The sequence below is a fragment of the Anomaloglossus baeobatrachus genome, chromosome 4 (genome assembly GCF_048569485.1).
Source record: "Anomaloglossus baeobatrachus isolate aAnoBae1 chromosome 4, aAnoBae1.hap1, whole genome shotgun sequence".
NCBI classification, from domain to species: Eukaryota; Metazoa; Chordata; class Amphibia; order Anura; family Aromobatidae; genus Anomaloglossus; species Anomaloglossus baeobatrachus.
Window position 1 is genome coordinate 274477746 of NC_134356.1, and position 14015 is coordinate 274491760.

The following is a 14015-nucleotide window of genomic DNA, read 5'->3' on the forward strand; positions in this document are numbered from 1 at the left end:
TGTGTATGGTTCTCACCCAAAATTGGATTCCTTGTTGTTAATAATTTAAAAAAAAATTGTATTAATAAAGATTGTGATTTTATATAAATTGGAAGTAGACCACTTTTCTTTGTGTTCATAGCAATATAGTGGTTCCAAGTGTATAATTTTTTTAGGTCTGAGCTGTGGCCTATCATCAAATGTTTAACTCTCTGTCTCTTTGACCGCCTGTCTCTTTGCCCGCCTGTCTCTTTCCAGGTTTGTCTCTTTGCCGGTCTGTCTCTGTCTATGTGTCTGTCTGTGTCTGTCTGTCTCTCTGTCTCTATCCTTCTCTCCACCGATATCTTATTACCTCACACATAAGCTTCTTATACTAACAGTTTATTTTGTTCCTATAGCAACCACTGACAGTTACTATTAATAGCCTGTTGCTCCCACCTCCATTCACTGTAATGGAGGCAGGATTTTGGAGAGTAACTGTAAAGCGCGGGGTTACATTTTCCTGTCAAAACATAGTCTATGACATTCCCTGAGTCACATGACAGGATGGCTGGGAGAAAACCGGGTTAAATGCTGCGCTAGAAAACCACGATTCCGATGGATAAAATAAATCCTTTCCTTTATTGGCACAAGTCAACGCGTTTCGAAGGCATATCCGCCTTCTTCATCAGGACAAGACAGTACAAGAAAAGAACTGTCTTGTCCTGATGAAGAAGGCGGATATGCCTTCGAAACGCGTTGACTTGTGCCAATAAAGGAAAGGATTTATTTTATCCATCGGAATCGTGGTTTTCTAGCGCAGCATTTAACCCGGTTTTCTCCCAGCCATCCTGTTATCTGCTATTCCTGCTTCGGGGCTGCTGCTGACCACTGCTGCATGATCTACCTATATGCTTGCATAGGAGTTGTGCCTGTCACAACTGAAACAGGTGAGTACCTGTCTCTACTAGTGTATCCCCTTATCTATCAGATAAGACCCTATTTCTGCGCTTGTTTCTTCCACAGTTTTCTCCTGAGTCACATGAGGCATCCGTGCAAAATTTTGTGATTGTAAATGCGACGGTGCAAATTCTTTTAGCGGACATACACGCATACATACACTGAGCTTTATATATTAGATATACACATATGACTGATGATTCCGTCTGGGGCTTGTCATTTTGATAACCCAAAAACATGGTGCATGCAGTTTTTTTTTCAGGCTGTCAAAATGATGACTGTGCTGCATAGCAGAGCCGAACAGCGGTTAATGTTTGGTTTGTGAGGACGGTTTTCAGAAGTGGAGTTTTGCCAAGAATGGCGGTGGTACTATGGAAGGTTTGAGTGGTGGAGGTGGAGCTGGGGTGGAGCCTGGGCAGAGTCTCAAGGGGCCTGAAAATTTTGCCAGTATGGGGCCCTGAAAATCCTGGTCCTGTGTCATGCTACGTGCGCTGCCTCCCCACTGAAGAGGAGCGTCTGTGGGCCACACAGGAGGCAAGAGAAGTGTTGTCCTCAATCATCAAAAGTAAAAGCCCCCCAGTATGTGCATGTCTGTGTGTATAGGATTGTGTATGTCTATTTATGTGTATGTTTATATGTTTGTGATTGTCTTCAAATATGTATCTGCTTAATGGGAATAAATCTGTGTACGTGTCTGTACGCCGTGTGGGTGTATGTCTGTACTGTATGTTTGCATGTCAGTGTATGTGTGGTTCTATGTATGTGTGTAAGATGTGTGTATGTAAAGGTACGTGACCATGATCAGGGTTCACAGCATTTTGGATGTAGAGTGTTTTCGCTGCATGTAAAATGCTGTGTTGTACAATACAAGCACAGTGGATGGGTTTCCAAAAATCCCATGCCCACTGTGCATGTACTGCCCGTCCCACAGCAAAAGCTGACCTGTGGCATGGATCCCCGAGCCACAGCACGTCACTTTATTGCTGCGGAGATGCAAGTGTTTTCCGCAGAGAGAACAGAGAAAACGACCTCAGCGGCCTGAACCCTGACTGTGGGCACAAGCAGCTGCAGTCCCTTTGGAGAGCCATCGCGACCCCACAGCAGAGGACACGCTACCTCCAGGACGCAGCATGTCTGGACCGTGGCCACATACCCTTAAGGCCACGTCTCACTAAGCAACATCGCTGGCGACATCTCTGCTGAGGCACGACTTTTGTGACGCAACAGCGATGTTGCTGTGTGTGACATCCAGCAACAACCTGGCCCCTGCTATGAGGTCGTTGGTTGTTGCTGGATGTCCTGGACCATTTTTTTAGTTGTTGCTCTCCTGCTGTGAAGCACACATCGCTGTGTGTGACAGCGAGAGAGCAACAACTGAATGTGCAGGCAGCAGGAGCCGGCTTCTGCGGACGCTGGTAACCACGGTAAACATCGGGTAACCAAGAAGCCCTTACCTTGGTTACCCGATATTTACCTTCGTTACCAGCGTCCGCCGCTCTCACGCTGTCAGTGCCGGCTCCCTGCTCTCTGCACACGTAGCCGGAGTACACATCAGGTAATTAACCCAATGTGTACTGTGGCTAGGAGTGCAGGGAACAGGGAGCCGGCACTGGCAGTGTGAGAGCGGCGGACGCTGGTAACGAAGGTAAATATCGGGTAACCAAGGTAAGGGCTTCTTGGTTACCCGATGTTTACCGTGGTTACCAGCGTCCGCAGAAGCCGGCTCCCTGCTGCCTGCACACGTAGCAGAGTACACATCGGGTAATTAACCCGATGTGTACTCTGGCTAGGAGTGCAGGGAGCCAGCGCTAAGCGGTGTGCGCTGGTAACCAAGGTAAATATCAAGTTGGTTACCCGATATTTACCTTAGTGACCAAGCGCAGCATGCTGGGGGCTGGTAACTGGTCGCTGGTGAGATCTGCCTGTGTGACAGCTCACCAGCAACCCGTGTAGCGACGCTCCAGCGATCCCTGCCAGGTCAGGTTGCTGGTGGGATCACTGGAGCGTTGCTTAGTGTGACGGTACCTTTATAGTGTTGTGGTGTATGTGTAAAACATTTGTATCTTATATCTTATCTTTAAGGGTGAGTGTCCACCATCAGACTTGCTCACAGTCTGGATGCAGTGTACTTTCTCTAGCGGAGACGCGCTGTCCGTGGACACGATCAGGGTCACTGACAGTGCATTTTCGCTGTTTGCTCCCGCTCAGAGCACTAGCATCTCTTAGAATAAATTCACAAGCTGCAGCTCAGAAACTCGCGCCACAGGTCAATTTATGGAGAGTATAAAAGAAACCCAGGGGGCCGGAGATTTCTATAAATCCATCCACTGTGCGTTTACTGTACAATGCAGCATTTTGGACCCAGTGAAAACACTTTGCGTCCAAGATGCTGCTGACACTGATCGTGGGCACAGGCCCTAAGGGCTCACTCACATATGTGTTAGAGCATTTCATTTGTCCTTCTGTGTTTATGAAAAGACAAGTAAATTAACCCCTTCCTGCACTGTGACGTAACTATCACCTTAAGGCCTCCTTCACATGTCCATGTTTCTGGTACGTGTTATATCCGTTTTTTTACCGCATATACTCATTATATCCTATGGTGCTACTCGCATGTCTGTGTATTTACACAGACCGTGTGTCCATGTGATCCACATAGCGATGTTTGTTTGTTTTTTTTCCTGCAGCACAATTGACTATGGTCAATAGAAGTCTATGGGTCGTGAAAAATACGCACAGCACACGGATGGCATCAGTGTATAGTCCTTGTGCCATCAATTTTCTGTGCGTGTTTAACATTGAAAATATAGGAGAAGCAACAAGTAGTTAGCTGGGTTATGGTACTGTAAATATGTAGTAAGCATGGTTTTGCTCCCATATCTATATAGTAAGCTTAGTTATGGTACCATATTTAAGTAGTAAGCTTTGTTCTGGTACTATGTGTATACAGTAAGCTTGTTCTGTTCCCGTATGTATGTAGGAGGCTTGGTGCTGTTGCTGTTCCTATGTAGAAGACTGAGTAAGTACGATTGTGTTCCTGTATTTGTACACTAAGCTTGGTCCTGTTCCCCTCTCTGTAATAAGCTTGGTTCTACTCCCATATCTCTGTAGTAACCTCTGTTCTGCTCCCATATCTCGGTTCTGCTCCAATAAGGTCACTTCAGTTCCCGTATCTACTGTATGTAGTCATCTTGGTTCTTTTACAGTATCTATGTACGCAGTAAGCGCGGTTCTGTTCCCATATATATATAATATATATATATATATATATAATGTACCAGCCTATTCATAAAGCCTGTTACCACTGCTGCTTTAAAGCAGCGGCCAGAGATGAACAGTCCAATGGTGGGCTCCCGCAACTTGAGGGCCACTGCTTTGTTATTGCCCCCCAGGCTAAATTGTGCCAGCCAGCCCCTGTCCTGCTCTGCACTTTCTCTGTGACACAGCACACACCCTGATGACATCAGAACGCCGCCCACGCCTGTTTCGTTTAAAAAGGAGAAGCAGCGGTGCGCTGGGGGCCCGTACGGAGATGTGAGGGTGACTTTTTTTTTCTTAAATAGACTGAGTAGGGGACAATAAGGAGGGGGAGGATTGGGATCAGTGTAAGGGATGGATGAGGGGCGTCAGGGCCTTATGGTCCACAGGGGTGGATGGGACATTGTATGTGCATTTAAAGGCAACCTATTAAGTCTACCTATCCCTCCAGCAGCATTCATATCAGTATGTTAAAATGTCCTGCATAACCAGCCCCGTGTACTGTGTTATTGACTAAAATGAATGTTTTTAAGGGAACCTGTCACCAGATTTCTCCCTTATAACGTGCGGCCACCACCAGTGAGCCTTTATATACAGTATTCCAGAGTACTGCATATAAGAGCCCAGGCCGTTCTGTGTAACATGAAAAACACTTTTATTATACTCATCTAGGGGGCGGTCCAGTCCGATGGGTCTGCTCTCGATCCCGTGCCTCCTCTCTGCCGCCCTCCTTCTTCGCAGGCCCAGGCCCATGCGCATGATGCGTCCTACGTCATCCACACAGTCCGGTATTGCAGTCCTACGCAAGCACACTTTGATCTGCCCAGCTGAGGGCAGATCAAAGTACTGTAATGCACAAGCACGAGGAAGGATTAAAGACCGCATGTGCACTACAATACTTTGATCTGCCCTCAGTAGAGCAGATCAAAGTGCGCCTGTGCAGGCCTTGATAGCCTCCTCCCCATGCCGCAATTTATTATATGGCCCTCATAGTGTCCTCCCCACCCCACAATTCATGAGATGGCCCTGATAACCTCGCAGTCAGGGGGATTTTTTATTCAGGAGGCAACCGTATATACACAATATATGTGACCTTGTTATTTTCAGGGCTGTGATGATCAGTGTGACAAGACAAGTTGTGGCTGGAAGATGGCGACATGAAGGTCTGACCAGAAGAAACAGAAAACTAAACAGATGAGACGTCAGCATTAAGTAACATTATGGAAATATTTATTCGGTACTCTATGACTTGGAGTAATGCTGTAATATTTTAAACATCTTAGGCCACATTCTCACATTCGTGTGATATGTCCGTGTGCTGCCAGACTTTTTTTATCAGACGGTACATGGACACCTAAAGTTTCATAGACTCATCCACATAGTGCAAATCGTGAAGCCGAGAATGAGATCTGCGATACTTCGAGCATGTGTAGTTCTGATCCGATTATGAGGAATAGCATATACTCCATAGGTCTATGTGCTGTCTGAAAAAAAAAAAGTCAGGCAGCACACCGACACTGCACACGGATGCAGGAAAGTAGCCTCATTAAACATAACACCGTCCATTCGTATTTAGTGAACTCACTATGTAAAGCGCCGTCCTCAATTACATAGTTTCTCCTTTTATTATGTATAACACTGTCCCTTATTAGCATCTTCGCTAGTTATGTATGGCGCTGTCCCTTATTACATACTTTCCTCTCTTGTTATGTATAGCACCGTCCCTTAGGCCTCCTTCACACGTCCGTGAAAATCATGCACGTTTTTCAAGGACGTGTCAAAGGTGCGTATATCCCTCCGTGTGCCGTGTTTATGGCACACATGTGTTCTCCGTGTGTTATCCGTGATAACACACGGAGATCGAAAACTTTTTGCTCACCTGTCCCTGGCGTTGCTGTCCGTGGTGCTGATCTTCGGTCTCCGGTCCTGCCGACTCGCCGCTGCTGCTGCTTCCGCCCGCAGTGGAGTGAATATGCGATGAGCATAATAAGCCGGGGTTGGAAGCGAGTGACAGCAGCGGCAGAGACAGCAGCACTGGGGACAGGTGAGTATAAAATTATTTTTTTTTTTTACCAACACGTGTGTTTTCTCCGGTGTGTGTCACACGGATCACATCCGTGAGGTCCGTGTGCGGTCCGTGTGACATCCGTGATGCTGAAGAAAAACGGACATGTCTACGTGTGGAGCACACGGGCACACATATGCTCCACATGTACACACGGTCCATAGCAAAACACGCACGTGTGCACAGACCCATTGATTTTAATGGGTCTACTTGTGCCCGTGTCTTCGGCACGTGAGGAAACAGACCAAACACGTACCAGAGACACAGACTTGTGAAGGGGGCCTTACATAGCGTATTAGTCAGGTTCACTATGTAATTTCGCCAGAATTTTTTGGAGAGTATGAAAACTGTACATTTCTGGAAAGGTTATTGTATGAGCAATAAGAAAAACAATGTTTCCATTTGCCCAGACTCATGCACGCCATATTGGATTTCACAAAATGGTTGACCTGACATCAATTTTCCTTTATATATATCAGCTTGTAAATAATATAAACATACTTGATTTTAATAAACTTACATTTTCAGGGCAAAGAAATGCAAAGGTATGCAAATAAATACTCTAGATTCAACTAAAAATTATTTTTATTTATTTATTTGGTATTATTACTTGTTATACAAGTTGTCGTTCACGAACAATATACAGTATAATGTTTTTCATTTTTTGAGCCCTCGAGACATTTTACATATTGCCACCATCACTGTCATCATCACTTTCATACTGGATCTGGGTGTCCTCGTCATTCTGACACTCACCGTCGCAGTGACAACGATCGGTACAGGATAACGTATGTTTTCGGCAGGAACACCCTGCATAAGAACACCCTTTTTTGCATTTACAACTAATCATCTCAATTATTGCCTTTGGAGCTGGAAGAGCATCTGTCATGGTTGGTTTCAGCTGGCCATCCAAGTCTTTGTGGTAGCCATTCTGCATAGGATCCAGCAGAGAATCCTGCAAAGCAATGTTAGCCTGTCCCCACACTCTGGCTTGGATATGGAATCTGAGGACTTGTTTTAGAGCTCCAAGTGTAGGAGGTAGCTTGTCACTTTCTGCCATGTCCTTGCAAAAAAGAGGCCATCGCAGTTCGGGAATATTGTTGATGTAGATGCCTTTGGGAGAGTAAGCAAAACAGATGAAGCTAGCAAGTGTTGACAACATAGCGTCTGTGACTTCTGTCTCTGTTGAAAGCATCTGCAGAGAACTGATTACATCTGGAGTTGCCTTCATGTAAGCTTGCAGCCAGGTTGCATTGCTTATACGAGAGAACCTTCCAGTGTTACCATCACCAGTGAATGCATGGAAGGCTGGCAAAGCCTGTGCTCTTTCTACCCCTATGACTCTCCTTATTGGCTCTATCTCGATCATTCCTGAGACCATTGAAATGGATGTATTCTTCAGCATGAGGTCATAGTAAGCAATTAGTAACACCAGGACATCGGTATCTGGGGAGAAGAAAACCATCCTTGCTAGTGTTGAGCGGACGCGGTCTGTAAACGTCCAGATCCGCGCAGTTTCAGCGCTCTCCCCGGGCCGGACCCGGGCGCAGGATTCCGGGTGCATGATCCGGAATCGGCAATTAATAAAAAATGAAAAAAAAACCAATAAATAAATGAGGGTTTCTTACTTACCGAGACTCGGTGTCATGGCGGCACACTGCTTCCGGGTCGCGCTTTTGCTTCCTGTGCTGTGCACGGAATAACACAGCTTTCCGTGTTTTCCCTGCCCACCGGCCGTCTTCTCAGCTGTGATTGGTTCCTGGCTGACGCGCCCCCAGCCTGTGACAGTCTTTGCCGCGGTCATCGCTTATCGCGGCTCCGTAATAGGCTGCACTCAGAGCGGGCAGTCTTCTCTATAGCTGCTCACTCTGACATGTAACAGTGCTGGATGTGTCGGCGTGGGACTTCTCCTGTGGATTATGTCGGAGCTGCAGGGTGTTGGGGGTTAATAAAGAGGTGAAGCAGGGGATATTTGTATTTTATTTCAAATAAAGGATTTTTCTCTGTGTCTGTGTTTATTTACTGCCACTTACAGGTTTGTGTGATGCAAGTATCTGATAGACGCCTGTACCATCACACAAAGCTAGGGTTTAGCAGCAGCTGTGCGCCGCTATTAACCCCTGCTATTACCCCGACTGGCACCGCATCACACCTCCGGGAAGAGCTGGTATCGCACACCGGTATGGTCACATCTAATTGATGCGGCACTACCGGGCGGCTGCAGGCTGAGGATATACCAGCCCCCAGCTGGCGTTAACATGGCTGGGGAGGAAAATAGGGGGATCTGCACGCCGTTTTTTTTTTTTTTAATTATTTATTTTAAAAAAAAGCAAGCGTTTTTTTTCTACGCCGCAGTCACACTTGTGAGGAACTCCCGTGAGTCTGACATCGCAGAACAGCTGCACACTTCTGACAGGAGCGTGCATGTGTTTCTAGGTACATGCACGCTCATGTTCAGACAGCAGCAGGCTGACCATCACAGGCACACTGGGGGCATTATTACATTCTAAGGGCAAAATGTGGACACTTTTCTAGGCCACTTGCCAAGGGCAATAATGTTTTTGAGGGGGCAATTTTACCATCTAGAGGGCACAAATGAGGCATTATTACCATGTGGGGGGTACAGGGGTGGCATTAGTATGTGGGGCGGTAGGAGGAGCACTGTTATTGTACTACACAGCAGATGCAGTAATAAGGGCACATATGGCAGCAGTGGCTCAGTATTGGGATATCAGGAGGATGAAGGGTTTGTAGTAATGTGAGACGTCAGATGGGTTTTGTTGTAATCTTTGCAGATGAGACTTGGCTGGAGAAGTCATCATGTCGGGCTGGGCCAGAAATAAAAGACGAGAAAAGTGAATGACTCCATCATAAAGAACATTAGCTGTAAAACACCATCTATAACTGTACTATAATCTCTCACATGTACTGCAGGACTGATATCTACCACTATATGGTCACCATATGGCAGTAATATCAGTGTTGGCTTTTGTGTAGATTTATTTTCAGTAACAGCGCGGTTGTGACGCCCCTGGACTATCAGGTCGTCGCAGGGTATTGTACAATCTGCCATCCTGTGCAATATCCACATCCTTCTTGGTTATGGGTCCCCGGCTACATGGTGTTGCCTACAACAGCTAGTTAAAATCCTAGGTACACTCTGCATCACACCCACCTGACACACCAGTGGACGGCCTGAGTGAAATAGAGTGGCCCACTTGAGGGGTTGGTTAAGGGGAGGTCAGGAGTGTCGGGAGAGGAGGAGAAGTAGCTTGGAAGTGAAGGAGAGAGGAGGTCAGGAGCCGTGCTCCTTGGAAGCCATCTAGGTAGCAGACAGTGGTCTGGGCCTAAAGGAGCTGGACCCCCAGTCGCAGGGGATCATGGCAAGGGGCACGGAACTGTCGAGGAGGACAGCCGGCGGCCTTGCACCATCACCGGGCTGGGACAAGTGCACGACGGGGTACGTGGACCCTAGGTCAGGGAGTAGCTTCAGGCAACCTGACAATTTACCCGACGAGAACGGAGCCTTCAAGATCCGCACTCCACTCGCTTCAAATCTGGGTACTAGCGCAACGAGGGGGATAGGACTTTCCACCAAAACAGTCCAGAAAATCCCAAGCGTGAACCCTGAGAGCAAGCTCCCACTCTTAGCCATAGTGGGGAGTGGGACCCGACTAGTTCCATACTACCGGGACCAACAGAGAAGTAAACTTAGTGCCTGGAGGAAGGTCATGGCTCACCAGGCAGCACCACTGGGGACGGGACCCGAACTAGCTCCCCTCAGCAGCAGCGGTATCCAGAACTTTGGTATATCCAGTTGTCGGTGTCAGCCTTTTGGACTGAGTGAGTACGCAAGTGACCCCTTCACTCCCCACGGCACTCCCCGAACTCCATCACCGAGCCCCGGGCCATCCCCCCTACCCTTAAAGGGTTCCAACACCTGGCTGCCCCACTCCTTCACCCCGGGTACTCCCAACTGCAGCGGTGGTACTCTACACTACCACATACCACCGGTGGCGTCACGAACTTTAACACAATCCCCTGTAAATATCCCCTTCATTTGAATGGCCACATGACCCCCGGGTCCGGACACCCCTCGAGCCACCGCAGATCCGGATCCGAGCAGCTCGGCTGCTGACATGGAGGCAGCACACGGTCATTTGCTAAGGTTCCTGTATACTCATTATTAAGGCGTGCTACCATAGTTGTTACCTGGTTAGAGGTCCATTCAGATGTTTGGCCTTCCCCCCCTAAGCTGAACCACTAGCTACGCCACTGTCTAAAGGGGACTGGATTGACCACCTTTAGGATTGGAAAGGAACTGATAAATCAAGGCCCAAGCTTGGGGCAGGGTACCTTGAGGTTAAGGTTTTTCATAGATACCCACACCGGATCCCTAACTACCAGTCCCTCCCATGAGACCAGTGCCTATCTGCTGCAACCTTCTGACCCGTTGACACTTTCTGCAACTGTCAGCGAATCCCCTCCCAAATATCCTTTAACCTATTGGTAGACTCAGACACCCCAGAAGTCTCCTCCCACCCCTGGAGAAGAACGGTAGACCTGGGATGAAAACCAAAGTTGCAAAAGAAGGGAGAGGTACCCAAAGACTCATGATGCCTATTAAGGGCAAACTCTGTAAAAGATAAATAAACCCCCCATTCATGCTGATTGTTGGAACAGAAGCATCTCAGGTAAGTCTCTAATGACTGGTTATTCCGCTCTGAAAGACCATTAGAGTGGGATGATATGCTCAGAAGAATGATAATTGTGTTCCAATCAAACTACAGAGAGCCTTTCAAAACCTGGAGATAAATTGTGAATCTCGATCGGATGCAATATTCACAGGGACACCATGCACCCTGACCACATTATTAATAAAATCATCCACCATGTCTTGAGCGGAAGGTAATTGACTCAGAGGATTGAGATGGCAATGGCGAGAGGCCGTAAGGTCCGTAATGAAATCCATTGAGATGTGCGACCAGGTACGTTCCGGATTAGGGAGTGGGAGGAATTTACCAGCTTGGCGTAGACCGTGGAATCTTACTCCTGGTGCACACCTCACAGGACTGAACAAAGGCCTCAACATCTTGGCTTAGGGAGAGCCATCAATACCAAGTGTGCCAAGTGTGTAGTACCCTTACCCCCGGATGACCGGCCAATACAGAATCATGACACTCCTGAATAATACGGAGTCTGAAGTTAATAGGCACAAATAATTTGTCCCGTGGGGTATCCGAGGGGGGCCAAATATTGTGATTTAACAATCACCCATTCCACATTAGTGGTAGCAACTGTGACGACATGGACTCTCATGGGTTAAAGTTTCTTAAAATCCAGCCAGACAGCATGATAAATTGTTTATAGACGGGGGAGAAGTCCCTCATTGTTTTTACAAGACTCTTGTTGACTCAATGTAATTGTGTTGGCCATTGAAAGCCAGACGTATTGTTCTCCACACTTTTCCAGTAACCATTGTATTGTGGGTGATGGCGGTGACAAACTGGCTGGATAGTCCTTGTCCTAGGTCATTTCCCAAAATTACAGGGGTGGGGAGGCCGTCCATGAGCCCCACTTCAACCTCTCCTTGGTCAGTTCCCCAGTCCAACTGCACTCGTGCCAGAGGGATGTTCGAGCGCTGGCCCCCAGCAAGGTTGATGGTCTCTTGGTGGCCAGGTAAATGATGTTCTGTGGGAACAATATCTGGGCTGACCAGGGTGATGGAAGATCCCGAGTCTCGAAGTCCCTGAGCCTGTATATCACCGACCTTGACCGTCTGGATGTGGGGATGGAGGTTAGCTGGTGTACGGTGTCCGGCCTGCCGTAGGGTGTGGACTGGATAAACCACTTCCTCAGCTATTGGTGTTTCTCGGGAGTAGCATTCCTCAGGTCTCGTTGGTTCATCTCGGCATATGTTGACTGGTAGACGGGCTCCAGGCATGGGGCCCCAGTTTTGTAGACACTCTTTGGCCATGTGTCCAAGGCGCCCACACGTATAACAGCGCCGTGGGTTAGACAAGTCACCCACCCTGTTGGTAAACCTTTGTCTTGTTGGGGCTTCTGTGGGGTAACGAGTTAGTCCAGCACGTGAGTCTGGGGGTCGCTTGGATCCATGGTTGAGGGACCTATTGGGCCTCCAGCTGGGTCGGTTGGCTGTAAATTCGTCAGCCAATCGCGCTGCTTGCTCTGGGGTGTCGGGCTTCCTGTCAGCTACCCATTCTCGGATTTCCGGGTCCATCTGCTCCAGCAGCTGTTCAAGCACTATCACATCCCGGAGGGCAGCAGCGGAGTGGGCAGCCCGACCATCGAGCCAGCGATTACAGTGTCGTCGGAGTTGACTGCCAAATTCGACGTACGAGACACCCTGGCGAGACATAGTCCGGAACTTAGTGCGATGTCTCTCGGGTGTTATGGTAAAAAGGGCCAACAAAGTGTCCTTAATAATTCCGTAGTCCAAGCAGTCCTGAGGCCCAAGTGATCGGACAGCCTCCTGGGCCCAGACCGGCAAGCTTGTCCACAGGTATTTGGACCACTCATCTGTGGGCACCTGGTGCATACGCATTAGCATCTCAATGTTTTGCAAGTGTTCATCTATCTCAGTGCTGGAATCATTAAACACTGGCACATCCCTGTAGCGAAGATGACTTCCTTGGTGGTGGTCTATCCTGGAGGTAGGTGCTGATGGTGAGGAAATTGGAAATCCAAACACAAATTGCAGAACACCAGCCCAATCTTCCCTTGAAACTTCAGGCCCCAATGCAGTAAACAATTCCTTAACTCGGTCTGCTTGGGTTTGGTTTGTTTCCAGACTGTCACTGGATCTAGGATGAGATACAGGGTTTACCTCCTCTGATACCACAACGGCAGTGTCCTCCTCATCCTCTGCATCATTCTGGGCATCCCAAGAGACTAATTTCCGGATCAAGTCTGACCGAGTGTCAGTGTTCCTGTAGTCAATCTTTCGCATCTGGCACAGATCCTGTAGCATCCATTTACTGCTGCGGTCGTAACTCCTCTCTGGTCCTTGTCCCATGGCTGAGCTGGTGGGGTTGGACATGGCAGCGTCCAAAACCTGAATGCCTCCCCTATGGCCTGCTGGGTATGCTTATGTGCCTCCCTGGTTGTTGAGCCCTGGACGGTGTCCGAAAACACCAGTCCACTGCAGCTCCCCTGGGTAAACCAGGCTGAGTAGTATCCCACTGCTGCCACCAATTGTGGAGACACGGAGCTCAGTGGGTGCTCTCGTCCACTAAAACCCACCACCTTTAGAAAGACAGCGTGGCTCAGGGCTCATCCCAACTGAACGCCGGCCTCCTTAACCGTGGGCGTAACACTACTCAGACAACACAGGGTGAGGGAACCACAATAATTAGACTTTATTGGATCCCCAAACAATTAACAGCACATAACACATAACCAGCAAAACACACAAATGTAACAGGCAACAGAGTCTCACCCTTCCGCTGGCTCACCAGGGATTTAGAATGTCCATGCCTCACAGGTTCCAAGCTGTGTGAGGTCTGCAAAGTCTGTAACAGGTGACTGAACTGTCCCAACCTGAGTGTCCTCCTTAGGTAGACCTGGTTTGATGTTAAAATCCTGGCAGCCGGAGTCGAAATCCCTAGGCTGTGGATATGGTCTCCAACCGGGTCCGGAGTCCCTAGATTGAAGCCATAAGATATCCTGATCCTCTAGTCATCTCCAAAGAGCTTAGACTGGATCCATCAACCTTCATTCACCTGGTGGCTTAAAGAAGTCCCTTTTTATAGCC